This window comes from Rana temporaria, chromosome 1 (assembly GCF_905171775.1).
Source record: "Rana temporaria chromosome 1, aRanTem1.1, whole genome shotgun sequence".
Taxonomy (NCBI): Eukaryota; Metazoa; Chordata; class Amphibia; order Anura; family Ranidae; genus Rana; species Rana temporaria.
The window spans coordinates 315,576,646-315,597,556 of record NC_053489.1 but is presented as its reverse complement, the minus strand read 5'-3'; the positions used below and the strand labels follow the sequence as shown (position 1 = coordinate 315,597,556).

General features: G+C 43.1%; 1 pseudogene; it reads left to right on the top strand.

Moving 5' to 3' along the window:
* Positions 1-1,778: 1,778 nt before the first annotated feature.
* LOC120924441 lies at positions 1,779-20,350 on the top strand (annotated as a pseudogene).
* Positions 20,351-20,911: the final 561 nt, after the last annotated feature.

Below are 20,911 nucleotides of genomic sequence, written 5' to 3'. Positions count from 1 at the left end.
CGCCCAGACATGAAAGTGTCTCTGCCTTTGGCATCTCATAGTCCTGGGCGGCATCTAGTTCCAGGTCATAATAGGCCTCAGCACTTTGTGTGGTGGTTAAATAAAGGCTACACCATGTTAATAAGGAAAAGAAGATAGATGAAAGTACTTACCTACAGTAACTTCCTGTCTCCTGGAATCTCCTCCATGCTCTTGAGACTGTGTTGAGAGACACGGCAAACCTTCTGGCAATGACACGTATTGATGTGCCATCCTGGAGGAATTGGACTGCCTGTGCAACCTTTATAGGCTCCAAGTATCGCCTCGTGCTACCAGTAGTGACACTGACCCTAGCCAAATGTAAAACTAGTGAAAAACCGTCAGAAAAGATGAGTAGGGAGAAAAAATGTCAGACACCTCCACCTGAAAAAAACATTCCTGTTTTGGAGGTTGTCTCATTGTTGCCCATCTAGTGCACCTGTTGTTAATTTCAATTAAGAGCAAAGCAGCTGAAACTGATTAACAACCCCCTCTGTATACACCCCTCCCCCTCTGCTACTTAACTGACCAGATCAATATCCCAGGAGTTCTGATTCAAAAAAGTGTTCCTTTAATTTTTTTGAGCAGTGTATATATAACTTTTTTGAGATGAGAATGAGGAACACCTATAAGCAAAAGTATATGAGCATAGGACACCCCCTGCCATGCCCCCTTAAAAGGAGAATTATACAAAAAATGATTAGTTAAATCCACAAGTGCTTTATTTTTACCAATACTATTCCCTTATACTGGCTTTTGAAATTTACAAATGCAGCAATTTAGAAATTGGATGAAAGGTTTAGCACTTGGAAACACTTTTTGAAAGATAAAAAGTGCATTTTATATACAACTATATAGATCATACCAACAAGAGGGACAAATGGAGGAGGATAGAGGGACAGAGGGACATTGTTCCAAATCAGGGGCAGTCCCTCTAAATCAGGCACAGTTTGGAGCTCTGTATATATTAACATATAAATATTACATGTCCTAGTCCAACAAGTATACTGTACAGGTGCATCTCAAACAATTAGAATATGATCAAAAACTAAGGTTATTTAAGTAATTCAATTAAAAAAATGAAACTCATATTATATACTGTAGATTCATTACACACAGAGTGATATTCAGTATTTGAAGCATTTCTTTCTTTTAATTTTGATGATTATGACTTCCATCTAGTGAAGACCCAAAATTCAGTATCTGTCAGACTTGCACGTACCTGGTGAGCGAGCTCAAATATGCAGAGGAAGGTCTTCCGTACGGATCCAACTCGCAGCCCCTGGAAGTGGAGACAGGAGGCTCGGGAGTGTGGATGGGTATGAGAGCCTAGAGGCTTGTTGCAGATGAGCGGCTCAGGAACAGGATGCAGAAGAGGCTGGTAATCCGCTAGGACAGCGGGCAAGCTGGTAGGACCACTGGAGAGTGGAGCTGGGCAGGAACAGGGTAGAGTGGTCGGGTCACAAGCAAGGTTGGCAACATTTGGGCAGCGAGGTACAGTGGAGAAGGCAGGTGCAAGGTCAAAAACAAGCCAAAGTCAGATGCAGGCGGAAGGCAAGGAGAATCCAGGTAAACAGGCCGGGTGGTCAGAAGGTTACGGTTCAGGCAAGTAGCGGGTATAGGGTAACAGGAAGCTGAAGATCAGAAAGCACCGGACCGAAGTGTTCCAGGGGTTTAAATGGGCCGTTAAGCGCCAAGTGTCACGCACGTGCACGCACCACTGCGCACGGGTGCACCGGTGCGTATGCATGCAATCCAAGATGCGCACCACTGCAGTGCGGGATGCGAACCAGCGCGCACAGGGTCATGCACAACAGCGCGCACCGGAGTGTACAAATCAGCACGCATCGGCGCAGGCACGCACCAAGGTGACCAACGCCATGTCCAGCAAGGTGAGTTCTCTGACAGTATCTCCGAAAATTTGAATATTGTGAAAAAGTTCAATATGGTAGACTCGTGGTGTCACACTCTAATCCGCTAATTAACTCAAAAAACCTGCTAAGGTTTCTTGAACCTTTAAATGGTCTCTCAGTCTGGTTCAGTGTTACACCAGTGGTTCTCAACCTCAGTCCTCAAGTACCTCCAACAGGCCATGTTTGCAGGTTTCCCTTTATCTTGCACATGTGCTTTATATCAGATTTAATGGCTTGGTATTTTGGACAGTTATTTTATCTAAGAGAAATTCCCAAAACATGGCCTGTTAGGAGTACTTGGGGACTAAGGTTAAGAACCACTGGGTTACACAATCATGGGACTGCTGACTTGACAGTTCTCCAGGTGACAGTCATTGACACTGTCCACAAGGAGGGTAAGTCACAAAAATTCAGCGATAAAGAAGCTGGCTGTTCAGAGAGTGCTGTATCCGAGCATAATAATGGAATGTTGAATTAAAGGAAAATGTGTGGTAGAAAAAGGTGCACAAGCAACAGGGATAACCACAGCCTTGAGAGGATTGTGAAGCAAAACCATTCAATTGTTTGGCGGAGATTCATAAGCAGTGGACTATGGCTGGTGTCATTGCTTCACGAGCCACCACACAGACAAATCCAGGACATGGGCTACAACTGTCGCATTCCTTGTGTCAAGCCACTCCTGAGGCAATGTCAGAAGTGTCTTACCTGGGCTAAGGAGAAAAAGGACAGGACTGTTGCTCAGTGGTCCGAAGCCCTCTTTTTGGATGAAAGTAAATTTTGCATTTCATTTGAAATCAAGGTCCCAGAATCTGTAGGAAGAGCGGAGAGTCACAGATTCCAAGTTTTACCGGGTCCAGTGTAAAGTTTCCACAGTCAGTGATGATTTGGGGAGCCGTGTCATCTGCTGGTGTTGGTCCACTGTGTTTTATCAAGTCCAAAGTCATGCTGGCCAGCTTTATAGAGATGCTGATTTTAATTTTTCCCCCTGCCCACACTGACAAAAGTATGAATACCTGGTTTAATGATTATGGTATCGCTGTGCTTGATTGGCCAGAAAACTTGCCTGACCTAAACACTAGGGTTGTCCCGATACCACTTTTTTAGGACCGAGTACAAGTACCGATACTTTTTTTCATGTAGTCGCCGATACCGAATACCGATACTTTTTTTAAATGTCATGTGACAGTTTTCAAACCACAATACAGACTAAGGATTATGAAGAACTCTAACTCAAGACATTATAAAAGAATAAAAATGAGTAAAAATGAATAAAAATGTTTTATTTGCTTGTCACGCAGTAGTAAAAAACTCAAAGAATTTTCATAGAACATGTTGATAAATACAAAAAAAGTATTCTATTTAGGTATCGGGAGCATTTGCGCGAGTACGAGTACTCCCGCAAATACTCGGTATCGGTCCCGATACCGATACTAGTATCGGTATCTGGACAACCCTACTAAACACCATAGAGAATCTGAGGGTATTGTCAAGCAGAAGATGAGAGACACCAGACCCAACAAGGCAGATGAGCTGAAGGCCACTGTCAAAACAACACGGCCTTCCATAACACCTCAGCAGTGCCACAGGCTGATCGCCTCCATGCCATTCCGCATTGATGCAGTAATTCGTGCAAAAAGGAGCCCCAACCAAGTATTGAGTGCATACATTACTGTACATGGACATACTTTTCAGTAAGCCAACATTTCTGTATTAGAAATCCTTCTTTTATTGGTCTTATGTAATATTCAAATTTTCTGAGATACTGAATTTTGGGTTTTCAGCCATAATCATCAAAATTTTAAAAAGAAAATGCTTTAAATATATCACTCTGTGTGTAATAAATCTGTATTATATACAAGTTTCACTTTTAGAATTGAATTACTGAAATAAATGAACTTGTTGATGATATTCACCTGTCAATTTTTTTAGATGCATCTACAGTAAGTACACGTATCTTTTCTCCAACCAAAACAGTGCCTCGAATTAAAAGCAAATGTGTAAGAGACATTCACTTGTTCATAGTTTTGTGAATACAATCATATTTTAATACAAGTATGAAGTAATTTTATTTAACTTTCTAGTTCTGAGAAAAGTATAAAATCTGTAGTCTGAGGTTCACAATCAAAGAACACACCAAAGCTAACACTCATATGTCCATCAGGCAGAAGAGAACAGTGTAAACTATTATGGAAGATAACCTTAGGAACAATGAACAATTCAAACTCTCAAATATGAAGTTCATACTTATTCTTTTTTGTTTTTACCAGCTGCTATGTGTGGCATTTAAAATACATGAGGAATCTGTATCAAGCTGTCAACTGAGTACAGACGTTCCCTGAGTTACAAACAAGATAGGTAGCTAGATTCAGTAAGAGTTAGGTCGGCTTATCAGTAGATACGCCGACCTAACTCGGAATCTACGCCGACCTAAGTTTAAGTGTATTCTCAAACAGAGATACACTTAAACCTATCTAAGATACGACGACTTGCGCTGTCATATCTTAGGGTGCAATATTTAGGCTGGCCGCTAGGTGGCGCTTCCCCTCAGCCTATTTTGAATTAGGCGCGCTTGCGCCCGCCGCATTTACGCTACGCCGCCGTAAGTTAGGAGGCAAGTACTTTGAGAATACAGTACTTGCCTCTCTGACTTAAGACGGCGTAGCGTAAATACGAGACGCTACGCCACCTTAAAGTTGCGCGGGGCTACCTGAATCTAGCTATGGGTCTGTAGGTTTGTTCTTAAGTTTGATTTGTTTGTAAGTTGGAACAGGTACATTTTTTAAGTGTAGCTCCAGCCAAAAAAAAGATTTTATATTTTTTTGGATAGCATAGGGAAGGGTTAACATTGTGACACTGTAACATTTGTTTTGCTGTCTGTGCCCCTGTTCAGAAGATTTCACATCACTTTCTGTCCCTGTGACAATTGGATTTTGAAAATGTTGGGTTGTTGTGCAAACCAAAATTGATGACAAAGCATCAGTAGAGACACCTAGCTAGATTCACAAAGGGGGAACTAACTTTTACACTACGCCACCGTAAGTTAGCCAGGCAAGTACATGATTCACAAAGTACTTGCCTGCTAAGTTACGGCGGCGTAGCGTAAATCGGGCGGGCATAAGGGTGGCTAATTCAAATTTAGTTGAGGGGGCGTGTTTTATGGTAATGGGGGGTGACCTTACCTGATTGATGTAATTTACGAACGGCGCATGCGCCGTCTGCCTACATATCCCAGTGTGCATTGCGGCAAAGTACGCCGCACGGTCCTATTGATTTCGACGTGGACGTAAGTTACGTAAATCCCTATTCACGGACGACTTACGCAAACAACGTACATTTTTCGAATTTCGAAGCGGGAACGGCGGCCATACTTTAACATTGGCTACGCCACCTAGGGGAATGACTATCTTTAGGCGGCATATCTCTAACGGAAACTGCGTATCTGTACTGCGTCGGCCGGGCGTACGTTCGTGAATAGGCGTATCTAGTGATTTACATATTCTACGCCGACCGCAATGGAAGCGCCACCTAGAGGCCAGCCTAAATATTGCACCCTAAGATATGACGGCGCAAGCCGTAGTATCTTAGATAGGTTTAAGTGTATCTCTATTTGAGAATACACTTAAACCTAACACTTACTGAATCTAGCTAACCTTTTTTTACAGGGTAACTGTTATGCTGCTTACAGACAATCGGACATTCCGACAACAAAACCGTGGATTTTTTTCCGACGGATGTTGGCTCAAACTTGTCTTGTCTTGTCTCACACAAATGTTATCTGAAATTCCGAACGTCAAGAACCTGGTGACGTACAAGACGTCATACGTACACACGATCGGATTTTCCAACAAAACCTGTTATCGGAAAATTTTAAAACCAGTTCTCACATTTTTGCTGTCGGAAATTCTGAAGAAACAGGTTTCTCTTAGGTTATCAGTCAGATATAACGTAAATGGCATTTATAAGGCATGGAAAGTTGATCAAAAAATAAATCAGTGTTATACACAAACATAACAACCAGAGGTCCCTCTGGTGAGACTCATTAACAAAGAGATAATGTTTCAAGTTGTTTTGCAAGCTTGCATGCTGTAACCACTATGGGGGTAATCCACAAAAGGGATACGCCGGCGTATCTACTGATACGCCGTCGTATCCCTGTTTCTATCTATGGAACTGATCCACAGAATCAGTTTCACATAGATAGACAGAAGATCCGACATGTGTAAGGGACTTACACTGTCGGATCTTAGGATGCAGTACCTCGGCCGCCGCTGGGGGCATTTCGAGTCGAAATGCCGCGTCGGGTATGCAAATTAGCACTTACGGAGATCCACAAAGCTTTTCAGCTTCGTTTTTTCTCCGTAAGTATTAGTTTGCTATCGCAAAATTAGGGCTGCTTTTACAAGGTGTAAAGTTAGTACACCATGTAAAAGTAGACCCTTCTTTCCCGCGACGGTGTCTTTTTTTTTGTTTTATTTTTTTTTTCCCCCGCCGCAACTCTTATTTTTTTTTTTTACGCCCGTCGCGATTTTCAAAACCCGGTGCAACGTAAAACCGCGCAAAGCACGTCGGGAAAATGATGTCGGGAGCATGCGCAGTACGTCCGGCGCGGGAGCGCGCCTAATTTAAACGGGACTCGCCCCATTAAATTAGGAACGCCTTGCGCCGGACGATTTTAAGTTACACCGCTGCAAATTTCAAGGTAAGTGCTTTGTGGATCGGGCACTACCTTGTGCAACTTGCGGCGGTGTAACTTAAATGACAAAAGTTACGTTGCGCCGGGTGTTTGTGGATTACCCCCTATATGCTTAATTTAGGGATATTTCACATTTAAAATAAATACTGAATATGTGAATATTATCCCATACATTTTAAACTAGTTTTAAAAATATCCATTTATGCTCCTCCCATACCTGTAGGCCTTTTGTGAACAGAATGATGCCTGTCCAAACACTATTTTTTAGGGTGCACATTCCCTAGCAGTACAGGAGGAAGCACCGTCTTTCCTCCATGCCACACACATGCTCATTGTTCTTCTTCCGAGCCCAATGCATACATATTGTGCTCTCTACTGAGCGGAAGAGCTCAGCAGTTGCAACGGGAGAGAAAATGTTGCAGCTGCTGAGGTCATCTATGGCACCAAGTAATTGCACTGTGCATCTGGGGGGCTCAGAAGGACACCCTGTACCCCTAGGGGGGCACTCGTCCCCAGCTGGTCCACCCTAGAGGGTAGGACAGAGCTATGAATAATTTGATACTCAGCCTGCTTTCATCATATCACAGTAGTCTTTCAGGTCTTGAGAGGACTTCCCCACTAGACAGCCAATAGAATTTGGATAAGTAAAGGGGAATTTTAGATTTTAACTAACTCAGCAATTGGTTAGAGGAGGGGGTTATGCCTGGAGCTTTTATCATAACTCTTTTTGTTTGAATTGATCAAAACTACATTTTTGCTCTGGTTTTCATGCAATGCTGCAGTCTGACTGGTCACCTCTTTGTGATGTCATCATGTCACTTCAGTCTTCTGGATTTTGAGAGAACTCCACCACTGGACGGCCAATAGGAAGTATTGACGTCACTCAGTCAGTGATGTTGACACCTAAAGAAGGGCTTCTTCTCTTCTCCAATGAAGAAGATTAAATACTTGCAACCCATTGCACTAGTCATCCATGGATTTAGGATTTCAGCTTAGTTTCTTAACTAAGGCCAGCCTTATATGGAGCAAACTTATTTCCTGCAGCGATTGCAGGAAAGAAATTTACTTGATTCCCCCATAAACATAGACAGTGTTCATGCGGGAATTCCTCCTGTCGGGCCATTGTCTTCTCCCGGCAGGGGTGGGAGAAGACAGTGATTATTATCGTTAGCGGCTATAGCAGCTGCTTGCGATAATCGTAATCGAAACCGGCAGGCTGAATGTTCCCAAGTTGATCGATCGATCAACTTGGTACATTCAGCCTGCCCACTAATGGTTTGAATCTCAGCTGATTGGAACCGTGTATGACCAGACTAACTCAGCAGTTAGTTGAGGGGGGGGGGGGGGGGATGGAGTGTAGCTTTAAATAACTTTAAAATTATAACTATACAATGTTGTATTAACTACTAACCCTTAACCTTAAGCTTAGCCTAACATTTAAAATGCTTTACATACCTATATGGAGCTGAAAATATCTGTGACAGAATATGTCAGTCCTACACTAGCCACACTAGCCAATTCAGAACCAAAATGTTCATGTCTGAATGCTTTGAAAGCACTAAAACAAGGGCTCTTGTTGTTTGGGATGAACTGAGTTGATCTGTGTTTTGTTGCTTAAAACTTAAAGCATTTTTCATTTGCTAAACTGCTTATTTACTTTGTCAATGCGGAGTAGGATTGCTGCCCAGGTACCATGCACGGCACAGTTCTAAAGTTCACACATTTTCTGTTTTAGCTAAACACCCTAATGGCAAGTATGTTGTAAATACGTTATTACAAAGGATCATTTAAAAAGTGGCTAAAGTATATTTGTAATCTACACTGAGTAACATTAAATTATACCTTATCATTCAGCATCTTGTGGATTCACTGACATAAACGTAGCATTTCAATGAGAAAATTATTATTTGTATGCATGACAAGTAAAAACCTGAAATGAAGAGAAGACTGCAGAACAGCTCCCAAAAAAACTGCCTATGTTTCAGTAACAGTGCAAATAAAGGTCCAATCAAGAAGTGAGGATGCTACCTAAAACATTACTATAAGGATGACTTTAATTTTCTAACCTGTTCCACAAAAACAGCTGGAATATTAAGGTTGCAGTAGGAAACACAAACATTTAGACCCCTTTCACAATGGAGCGGTTTGCAGGCGCTATTGCGCTAAAAATAGTGGCTGCAAACCGACCCTAAACAGCTGCTGCTGTGTCTCCAGTGTGAAAGCCCCAAGAGCGGTGCACTAGCAGGACGGTAAAAAAAGTCCTGCTAGCAGCATCTTTGGAACGGTGAAGGAGCGGTGTGTATTCGTTTTCGTCCGAATACATTTTCGTCCGAATTTCAGGTATTTTCAGGTATTTTCGTTATCGTTTTAACAAACGATAACGAAAGCACAGAAACCGAAAGATCCGACATAAACAAATGCTTTATTTTCGTTTTTGTTGCGGTCGAATGTGCCTAACCTTAACTCTATTAGTCCAATATTATTCTACATAAAGAGAAAAGATTCGACATTATAGGAGACATGAAGAAGAGTCGACAGAGAGAAAAGATTCGACATAGAGAGACATGAAGAGTCAAAAAAATTTTTTTTTAAAGATTCTGTTGAATCTTCTTTTTTTTTCTTAGAACATTCGACAGACACCATAAGCCTTCAATGACAGATTCGACCTTAATTTGGATTTTCGGACGAATGCATTTTTTTAACGAAAAACAAAATAAATATAAACGAATTTCGGGAGTAACTAAATAAATTAATTTTTCGGACGAAAACGAAATTACGAAAAAAAAATATTTCAGTGTGCACATGTCTAGTGTGTATACTGTTCCTGCCAATTGAAATCAATGGGACACCGCGGCTATACCACCAGCAATGCGCCTCTGCAGAGGCGCTTTGCGTGGTTTCTAACCCATTCTCGCCGCTAGCAGGGGGTAAAACCACCCGGCTAGTGGCCAAATAGCGCTGTGAAATTGGCGGTAAATCGCCGCTAAAAATAGTGGCGCTTTACCGCCGTCACACCTCCCGCCCCAGTGTGAAAGGGACCGTAGAATGACTAGAGTTTCAAGTGTGGTGTAGTTATATTATTATTATACAGGATTTATATAGCGCCAACAGTTTGCGCAGCGCTTAACAAAATAAAGGCAGACATTACAGTTACATTACAATTTGGTACAAGAGGAATCAGAGGGATCTGCTCATTAGAGCTTACAATCTAAAAAGGGAGGGGTAATTGATACAAAAGATAATAGCTGTGGGGGGTGAGCTCATGGAGGAAGTAAAACTGTGTTAGTTAGAAGCAGGATAGGCTTCTTTAACCTCCCTGGCGGTATGATTCTTTCTGGTTTTAGGTGCTAAAAGCGGTACAATTATTTTGCATGAAAATTTGGCGTTTTACATTGTAGGCCTGTAATTCTTAGGAATAACTCACTTAAATCTGTCCAAACAAGAGTCTAGTAGACATCTCGGGTATGATAAAGTTTGAAAAACAAAATCATAAATTATAATATAATAAATAACAATAAAAAATTATAACAAATAATAATGTAATTAAAATAAAAATTATTCAATAATGTAATCAAATCAAAAACACTGAAATTTGCTGCAGAATTGTCACTATCATTACTTTTCCTATGACGAATTTCCCCACAAATTGCATTCGCTCAATTCTGCCAGTGATTATAATTTATTATCGCTGTTTTCTAGCTGATCTAAAATCACTTTTTACATAAAGGGACACTTTTGGTTGCTATGGACAATCTACAGTTTGCAGGCAGAAAGAACAGTTTTTATTATATAAAAGTACATGCAGGACACTGGGCAGACCACTAGGGACAAAGGGGTGTGTATGTTTACATACAGTACTGTAATCTGTAAGATTACAGTATACTGTATGTAATGTGTTTATTAACTTTTTTGAATTTGGCGTCGTTCTCTGCCCCCGTGCGTCGTAACGTCGCAGGGAACGGAGATCGGCGGCACATGGGCACTGTGAATCGAGCAAGGAGGACGCCGCTCGCTCACACAGCGAGGATGCATCGCAGGATCCAGGGACAAGGTAAGTAAGTTGTGCCTGTGGATGCTGCGAGGCAATCCTGAGTCTGGCTCGGGGATACCGCTTTTGGTATTGAAATCTTACCCCGAGCCAGACTCGGGAATACTGCCAGGGGGGTTAAAGAGAAGAGTTTTCAGGGATCGTCTAAATATGGATAGATTAGGGGACAGTTGGACAGATTTTGGTAGGGAGTTGCAAAGGATGGGAGAAGCTCTGGAGAAATCCTGCAGGTGAGCATAGGAGGAGGTGACAAGGGAGCTAGAGAGCAGGAGGTCTTGGGAGGACCAAAAAGAGTGGCTTGGTTGGTATTTTGGGACTAGGTTAGTGATGTAGCTGGGGGCCGAGTTGTTGACGGCTTTGTAATATATTGTTAGTACTTTAAATTTTATTCTTTGGGTGAGTGGAAGCCAGTGGAGGGATTGGCAGAGAGGGGTAGAGGACACTGAATGGTTGGTAAGGTGGATGAGTCTTGCAGCGGCATTCATGACGGACTGAGGGGGGATAGTCTATGTAAAGGTAATCCAATGAGGAGGGATTTGCAGTAGTCGAGGCAAGAGATGATCAGGGAGTGAATTATAAGCTTGGTGGTGTCATTAGTTAAAAAGGGGCATATTCTGGAAATGTTGCGGAGGCTAAGGCGGCATGATTTGGACAGCGATTGGATGTGGGCCTGAAAGGACAGTTCAGAGTCTAAGGTTACCCCTAGCATCCTGGCATGTGGGGACGGACTGATAGATGTGCCATTGATCCTGATAGAGAAGTCAGGGGAAGGGGTACGTGGGGGAGAAAATATTAAGAGCTCAGTTTTAGAAAGATTCAGTTTGAGGAAGTGGTGTGACATCCAGGCTAATATGTTTGTTAGTAAATCAGTGATGCGAGGAGATTGATGGGGTGAGCTGAGGGACAGAGAGATAGATTTGGGTGTCATCAGCATATAAATAGTAGTGGAAGCCATCAGCTGACCCAGGGAGGACGTGTAGATCGAGAATGTCAGAGGTCCAAGGACAGAACCTTGGGGGACCCCAACGGTAAGAGAAGTTGGAGAGGAGAAAGTGGAGTTGTAAGTAACACTGAAGGTGCAGCCATGGAGACCAAGTAACTTGAGTTTTTTTAGGAGGAGGAGGGGGTAGTCAACTGTATCAAAGGCAGCGGAAAGGTCCAAGTACGGAATAATGACCGTTGGTTTTGGCTGTTAGTAAGTCATTTGTGAGTTACAAGAAGGTTATTCTCAATGAGGTGGTCGCTCAGTCGGTTGTAGACTAAACGTTCAAGGAGTTTAGAGGCAAAAGTAAGTAAAGAGAGGAGTCTTAGGCCTCGTACACACGACCGAGTTTCTCGGCAAAAAACAGCAAGAAACGTGCTGTTTTTTTTTTTTTTGCCGAGGAAACCGGTCGTGTGTACATTTTTCAACGAGGAAACTGTCGAGGAACTCGTCGAGCCAAAAAGATAGCATGTTCTCTTTTTCCTCAACGGGAATGGAGAAAATTGGCTCGCCGAGTTCCTCGACAGCCTAACAAGGAACTCGACGAGCAAAACTATGTGTTTCGCCCGTCGAGTTCCTTGGCCGTGTGTACGAGGCTTTAGGTTGTTAAGATTGGTGGGGTCTAGTGAGGTCTTTATTTGTATGGGAGTGACTAGCGCATGTTGTAGGTGGTTGGGGGGAGATGCCAGTATAGAGGTTGAAGATATGAGTTAGAGTGTAGCATAGTCAGATGGTGATCATAGTATTTGAGAAGGAACAGGGTCCAGGGGGCAGGAGGTTAGGTGGGCATTAGAAAAAAGTTTAGTGACTTCCTCTATAGTAGCTGGGTTAAAAGAGGGAAGTATTGATTGTGCTGCGTACACACGATCATTTTTAGGCATTAAAAAAACGTAGTTTTTAAAAAATGTTATTTAAAATTATCGTGTGTAGGCTTCACATCATTTTTCAGGTTCTGAAAAACGACAAAAAAAAATTCGAACATGCTGCATTTTTCAACGTTGTTTTAAACGATGTCGTTTTTCGGGTTGTAAAAAAATTATCGTGTGTGGGCTTAAACGACGTTAAAAACCCGTGCATGCTCAGAAGCAAGTTATGAGACGGGAGCGCTCGTTCTGGTAAAACTACCGTTCATAATGGAGTAAGCACATTCATCACACTGTAACAGACAAAAAAGTGCGAATCGTCTTTTACTAACACGGAATCAGCTAAAGCAGCCGAAAGGCGAAGGGAACTTCGCCTTTATAGTGCTGTCGTACGTGTTGTACGTCACCACGCTTTGCTAGATCATTTTTAAAAACTATGGGGTGTGGGCAACGTCATTTTAATGATGAAGTTGGAAAAACTTTGTTTTTTCTACATGCTGAAAAATGATCGTGTGTACGCGGCATTAGGCGAGGGAGATCTTATTTTTTAAGTGATTAGCAATCTCCTGGGCAGTAAGTTAGTGAGTGGAGGTAATGGAGAACGTAGTAGAGTGGTAACGGTAGAAAAGTGTTGATGGTGACTGCGTGAGAGGGTGTTAATGAGAGTGATAAAGAAGATCTGTTTGGCGGTGTGGAGGCAGGAATGGTATTTTTGGAGTGCAGATTTATATTGGCTGAAATCTTGCTGTGACTTAGTCTTACACCACAGACGCTCAAGAGCGTTGCTATGTTTATTGAGGCTTCTGGTATAGTCTGTCTGCCAGGGTTGTAGCGGTCGGGGCCCAATTCCGTGTGTAGTGATGGGGGCGAAGGTATCCAGGGTGGATGACAGTGAACTGTTGTAAAGAGAAGTGGCCAAGTTGGGGCAGGACAAGGATGAGATTTTGTCTTAGACAATCTGTAGCAGAAAAAAAAAAAGAAGAGAAGGGTTAAGATGGCGAAGGTCTCTACGGAAAATAGTTTTGTAGTAGGAAGGCAAGGAGGAGGCAGACAAGGAGAGAGTGAAACTAATAAGGTGGTGATCAGAGAGAGAAAAAGAAATATTGGAGAGGTTGTGCGGAGTGCATAGGTAGGAGAATATGAGGTCAAGGCAGTTGCCAACAGAGTGAGTAGAAGCGTGTGACCATTGTTTTAGGTCAAAAGAGGAGGTTAGGATTAGCAGTTTAGAAGTAGCGGGAGTGTTACGATTAACAGAAGAGAGAAAGTAGAATAACCAGGCAGAGAAGTCATCAAGAAAGCTTGATACCGGTCCAGGGGGGCGATAGATCACAGCAATTCTCGATGAAACTGGAGAAAATAGACGAAAACATTGAGCTTCAAATGAGGAGAGGGACAGAGAGGGGGTGGATGAAGAACCTGAAAAGTGTTTTTAAGGGATAGGAGGATTCAATCACCACCTCCTTTCCGTCCACTAAGCTTAGGAGAGTGAGTCCACAGGAGGCCACCATAGGAGAGAGCAGCAGGAGAAGGAAGGTCAGATTCTTGAATCCAGGTCTCAGTAATTGCAAGTAGGTTTAGGGAGTTTGTGATAAATAGGTCATGAACGGTGGCAAGTTTGTTCCAAAGGGCACAGGAGAAGGGAAGGCTGGTTCTAGGCTGAAGAGGAATAGAAATGAGATTGTGTGGATTGTGGCTGCTATCAGAGGATGGAGGGTGCTGTGTATGTTGGCCAAAGGTAATTGATGGCAGTCCACGATTTGGTGAAATATCTCCAGAAGTTAGAAAGAGCAGAAGGGTGAGAGGTGATATGGGAGTGTGACTTATGTGGGGGGGACATGTCCCAGTGTCCTGTAGGCTTTATTGGTATATGGGTTCAGAATTAACAGGAGCCGATACCTGCAGTAATAAGGTGAGGACAGGATTGAGGGAGATATATATATATATATATATATATATATATATATATATATATATAAGCTGTGGGGTGGGGAAGATGGGTGAAGGAGAGAGAATTTAAGGAGGGAGGATGCAACTGTGAAAAGGATAAGTAGGGAGTGCATGATACAGTGGTGAGAATGAAAGGAAGCCTGGATGAGAGATGAAAAAGTTTGATGGAGAATTAGGTCACCTGTAGGGATGACCTGAACACCCCCCTGTTCGGTTCGCACCAGAACCTTCGAATGGACCGATGTTCGTGCAAACTTTTAGAACCCCATTGAAGTCTATAGGACTTGAAAGTTCGAATTCAAAACTGCTAATTTTAAAGGCTAATATGCAAGTTATCGTCGTAAAATGGGTTTGAGAACCTGGGTCTTGCCCCAGGGAACATGTATCAATGGAAAAAAAAGTTTTAAAAACTGTCGTTTTTTCGGGGGCAGTGATTTTAAAGTGAAAAAAAATGTTTTAAAAATTCCTTTAACCACTTCCCGCCTGGTCAATAGTAAATTGACGTCTAGGAAGTGGTTGTGTTATCCTGGCTGGACGTCTATTGACGTCCAGCATGATAACATGCCGGCGCCCGCCCTTGGGGGAGCACATTGTGGCGATCGGTAATGCCTGGTGTCATTCTGACACCTTACATCTCCGATCTCGGTAACGAGCCTCCGGCGGAGGCTGATCACGGCTGATCACGATATAAACAGGAAGAGCTGTTGATCGGCTCTTCCTCACTCGCGTCTTACAGACGCAAAAAGAGGAGAGCCGATCGCCGGCTCTCCTGACAGGGGGGTTTGCGCTGATTGTTTATCAGTGCCCATCAGTGCCGCCTCTGAGTGCCCATCAGTGCCGCCTCTGAGTGCCCAGTGCCGCCTATCAGTGCCCATCAGTGCCGCCTATCAGTGCCCATCAGTGCCGCCCCATCAGTGCCGCCATATCAGTGCCTGTAATTGAAGAAGAAAACGTACTTATTTACAAAAAAAATTAACAGAACAAAATAAAAACTTATTTTTTTAGTTGTTGTAGATTTGTTTGTAGAATCTGTTTGTAATTTTGAACTGATAGTTTTTTAAAGTGTATCTTCAGTCAAAAAATATATTTTTAAGCTTTTCGGAAAACATAGATAAGGGTTATCACCCCTGTAACATTTGTTTTGCTGTCTGTGCGCATCTGTTCAGAAGATTGCGCCTCACTTTCTGTCCCAATGTTTTTTTGAAATACATTTTTTTTTAGTGAAACAAGGATTGGTGATAAAGCATCAGTGGACAGGAGACACCTCTTACAGAAAAGAATTTCCCTTCCTAGGGGGAGATTTCCTCTCACTTCCTGTTGTCTCCTTCCGTTTGCAAGTAGGAGTCATTTGTAAGTTGGATGTATGAATGTAGGGGCCTGCCGTATATACTCTGCAGAAATTTGGGCCCTAGGTGTTGGTGTTGCCACAACACTGTAAGCCCTGACAGTTAGTCTTGGTGGGCGCTGGAATGCCCTGCTGTGAACTATTATATCAAGAATTGTAATAACACCACGTGAAAATACTTGCAGAATGATCCCCTGCCTGTGGTGTTAATATGAGCAGATCCCTGCCTGTAGGAATTAATATGAGAACACCAGATTTACGTAGCTTTAGGTGCACACTGTGCAGAGGACACAGACAGTACACACACCACGTAGTTTTAGGTGCACACTGTGCAGAGGACACAGACAGTACACCACGTGAAAGTACTTGCAGAATGATACCCTGCCTGTGGAATTAATATGAGCAGATCTATGCTTGTAGGAATTAATATGAGAACAAAAGCAAATCTTTTGACGTAGCTTTAGGTGCACACTGTGCAGGGGACACAGACAGTACACACACCACGTAGCTTTAGGTGCACACTGTGCAGAGGACACAGACAGTACACCACGTGAAAATACTGCAGCTAGCACAATCACCTGCCTGCCTGTCAGTATATTAGGAAGAGCGGATCTAGCTAAACTCAATACAGTGTATAAATATATATACACAACACCTGGGATGCATATATATCCTCTACACACTGTTAGGTAGATTCAGGTACATTGGACTAACTTTAGGGCGGCCTAGCCTAGCCTGTTTAGGCTACACCGCCGTAAATTAGTTAGGCTAGTAGTGATTTTCAATCTACTTACCTGTTAATCTACGGCGGCGTAGCCTCAAACGAGTGGCGTCTAATTCAAATGACTTGGAGGGGGGCGTGTTGTATTGAAATGAGGCTTGACCTCACGTTTGACGTTTTTTGTCACTGCGCATGCGCCGGGCGACTACATTTCCCAGTGCGCATTGCGGCCAAGTACGCCGTACGGGCCTATTAATTTCGACGTGGACGTAAACTACGTAAATCCGTATTTCGCGGCGGGAACGGCGGCCATACTTAACATTACTATTCCACTAGAGCCTAGCTCTAACTTTACGCGGCCTATCCCTTACGGAAACTACGTAATTCGACTGCGTAAGCCTGGCGTACGTTCGTGAATCGGCGTATCCCCTCATTTACATAATCTACCCCGGCCGCAATGGAAGCGCCATCTAGCGGCCACCAGAAAAATTGCAAGCTAAGATAGAACGGCGCAAGACAGGCCGACATGTTATAATAAAATTCCAGTGAGCGCCCGCTGTTTACCCAACATTACCAATAGGATGGGCAATCAGAAACACCACCATGTTGGTACACCTAAAACATTTTGGATTCCCCGTCCTATTGGTAAAGTCAGGTAAACAGCAGCTGCTCACTGGCATTTTATTATAACATGGTGTCCTCTCGGCAAAGACCCTTTCATAGAACTATAGAGGAAGAACAGCTTGTCCCGAATTTACCAATAGGATGAGGAATCATAAATGTTTTAGGTGTACCAAAATGGCGGTGATCTATAATTTTCCTAGAGCACCGACGATCTGCGCATGCACAGTGTTCACGTCACGCCAGCTGATCGTGACCCAGCCACACTGGAAGTGATGTATTTGGAGATTTTGATGAGTTGGCTATTTTGACAGAACACAAGCTCTATGGTAAACCACCGCCGCCAGTGGATTTATTCTCTGGCTCCACAATCGTACAGGAGAGACTGAAAAAGCACCAGAGGGTGGCAGGGGGGAGGGGGGTCCCCTCCAGCCCACCTGTAAAAGCAATTGACAACCGCTAAGATGGCTTTTATACTGTAGGGAATCGCCGACTGAAAAAAAACATATCTACATAATGCCTGTAGCTGCAGTCATAATTCAAATATCTCCACTCAAAGTGCATGATGTCATATGATGTCCACACGAGGGAAGTGATTAACCACTTACCCCCCGGACCATATTGCTGCCCAAAGACCAGAGTACTTTTTGCGATTCGGGACTGCGTCGCTTTAACAGACAATTGCGCGGTCGTGCGACGTGGCTCCCAAACAAAATTGGCGTCCTTTTTTTCCCACAAATAGAGCTTTCTTTTGGTGGTATTTGATCACCTCTGCGTTTATTTTTTGCGCTATAAACAAAAATAGAACGACAATTTTGAAAAAAATGAATATTTTTTACTTTTTGCTGTAATAAATATCCCCCAAAAATATATAAAAAAAAAATTTTTTTCCTCAGTTTAGGCCGATACGTATTCTTCTACATATTTTTCGTAAAAAAAAAATCGCAATAAGCGTTTATTGATTGGTTTGCGCAAAAGTTATAGCGTTTACAAAATAGGGGGTATTTTTATGGCATTTTTATTAATATTTTTTTTTACTAGTAATGGCGGCGATCAGCGATTTTTTTTTCGGTATTGCGACATTATGGCGGACACTTCGGACATTTTTGACACATTTTTGGGACCAGTGGCATTTTTATAGCGATCAGTGCTATAAAAATGCATTAGATTACTATAAAAATGCCACTGGCAGTGAAGGGGTTAACACTAGGGGGCGGGGAAGGGGTTAAGTATGCCTGGGTGTGTTCTTACTGTGGGGGGGGGGTGGCCTCACTAGTGGCGGCTAATAGGCAGGACGTCATATAACGTGATCTCGCCTAGGAGAGCCACCTTGTGGACGTATTTCGACGGTGCGGCGACGGCAAGTGGTTAAGCTTTGACAATAAAACCTGGGATCTGATTGGTTTCCATGCAGTGCTGCACCAGATTTTGCACTCTCCAGTTTTAGTAAATCTCCATGGGTAGCTGAGGTTTCTGTGCTTCAAGCATGCAAAACAGATTTTGCATTGAGCTGATAAAGAACACAGTACCCCAGACACTCTTCTCCCTGACATTGAGTGAGTGAGAAACTTATATAGCGCAACACATGCGAACTGAATCGCCTATTACTGCACCCCTGACTCAACCTCCATGCCTGCTTTTACCTCTGACACTAAACCCCAACACCCCAGATAATGCACCTCTCTGCCAGCTAGCAGTTCTGCCACTGCATACTAGGGATCGACCGATTATCGTTAAGGCAGATTATTGCGGGCTGATGTCAGCATTTTTCTAAACATCGGTATTAATCACAAACTAGACCGATATTACCTATATTGGTCTCCGTGCGCCACGGACATCTTTTTGGGGCCCAGAAGCCTGCAGACCCAGTGCGCAGGGGTGTGTAGGACGCGCACACAACGTCATTACGCCTCTCCTCGACACCCGGAAAGACATGCCAGCCGGCCAACTAGCAGCCAGCCACTCACCCACAGAAGGGTACCTGCCATTTTTAACCTTACTCTTTCAAATTTCAATGCAGATGGATGCAGAGAGAAAAAGTAAAAGTGTGGTCTGGGACTATTTCTCGTCTCAACAATCTCCAGAAAAAGCAGCAGTGTGCATACCACAATCTCACCAAACAACAATAAAAGATATGTTTTAGGAAAAAAATAAGTGGCTAAATTTGGATGAAATATCCAAACAGCTGGAGAAAGCAATCATAGAGATGATGGTTACAGATAATCAGCCATTTACAATGGTATCTGACTGCATTTCAGCAGTTGATGTCCATAGCTGAGCCAAGGTACACACTGAAGAGTGAAAAGTATTATCAAACCGAAATGCTGGGAAAAATTCACCAAAAGGTAGTTGAGAAAGTAAAGGCTGCTCTGCAACCAGAGAATGCTAGCAAACCACTCTCATTCACGGCTGACTGCTGGTCAGGACCAACAGAGTCACTAATGAGTCTTACATGCCACTTCATTGACAGCGGATGGACAAAAAAGGCAATTAGTGATGAATACAAAGGTGATGCAAGGATCCCACACTGGGGAGTACATTAGAGAAGTGTTTCTAGGCATCTTTCAAGACTGGGGAATAAACAAAGACAGAGTTATGCTTGTGCTTTGTGATAGCGGCGCAAACATGGCAAAAGGAATGAGGCTTGCTGAAGTGTCAGACCTCAGTTGCACGGCACACACCCTGCAACTTGTGGTAAATTATGGTCTGTCAAGCCAGAGAGCTTTGATAGATATAATTTGCATGCTGAAGAGGTGCGCAGACCATTTCCACCATTTAGTCCTTGCCAAGCAGCCACTGAGGTGCATTCAGGCAGACCTTGGTCTACCCCAAAACAGCTTAATTCAAGCTGTTCCAGCACATTGGAATTCTACACTTCACATGCTGCTAAGAATTCCTGGAACAGAAGCGAGCTCTGAGCATCTATTCAGGCGAACATGGAGGATATAGTTTTCCTACTGCTGATCATTGGGATATTGTACCCAATGTCATTGAGACCCTACTCCCCATAGTGGAAGTGACACTACAGGTGAGTCATTACGACTCATCTGTGTCATCTGTCATCCCATGTGTGAGAGTGCTGAAGATGCTTCTTCAAGAGAATGAAGGACCCAACACACGTGGCATTCAAGCAGTTCATGAGGGACAGCCTCATAAAAATGTTGTGCTGGCATGTCTTTTGTCGATACAAGAATCATGATATAAAGAAAAAGTGCAGCGCCAATAAGAACAAATATGCCCTGTTGGGCAATATCCCATGTAAACTCAACAAAGTCAGTGTTAGTGAACAGTGAGTACACAAGGAATGACAAAAATATCCTCCTCGGTACTAAGGGCCAGTAGGGTGTATCCCTAGACCAATAAAGCTTGTGAAAATCTAGGTGTAACAACCCAAAAAAATATCCCAGACCAGCTGGAATGAAAAAATCACACAAAAGGGAAGAAAAATACACACATGAATAAAAACAAATGACTGTGATATTCATAAAGTGCAAGTGGTGTGTGGAATGGACAATGAATGTCATAAAACAGATAGTCCCATTTCTTGCATATAGGTGGCTTCTATTCTTATGGTTGTACAGTCCAAAAGGAACATCAATCTTTTGGTCAGTGGTATCTCATCCCCAGAAATGATCAGTAGTAGAAATAGATTTTGCCCTTACCGGATGATGTAGACCCACATCTCACCATACGGCGGGGGGTCCTCAAGGCTTGTGTAGGCCGATTGCCTTACCAGGGTAACCCTCCGGACACTCCTGAT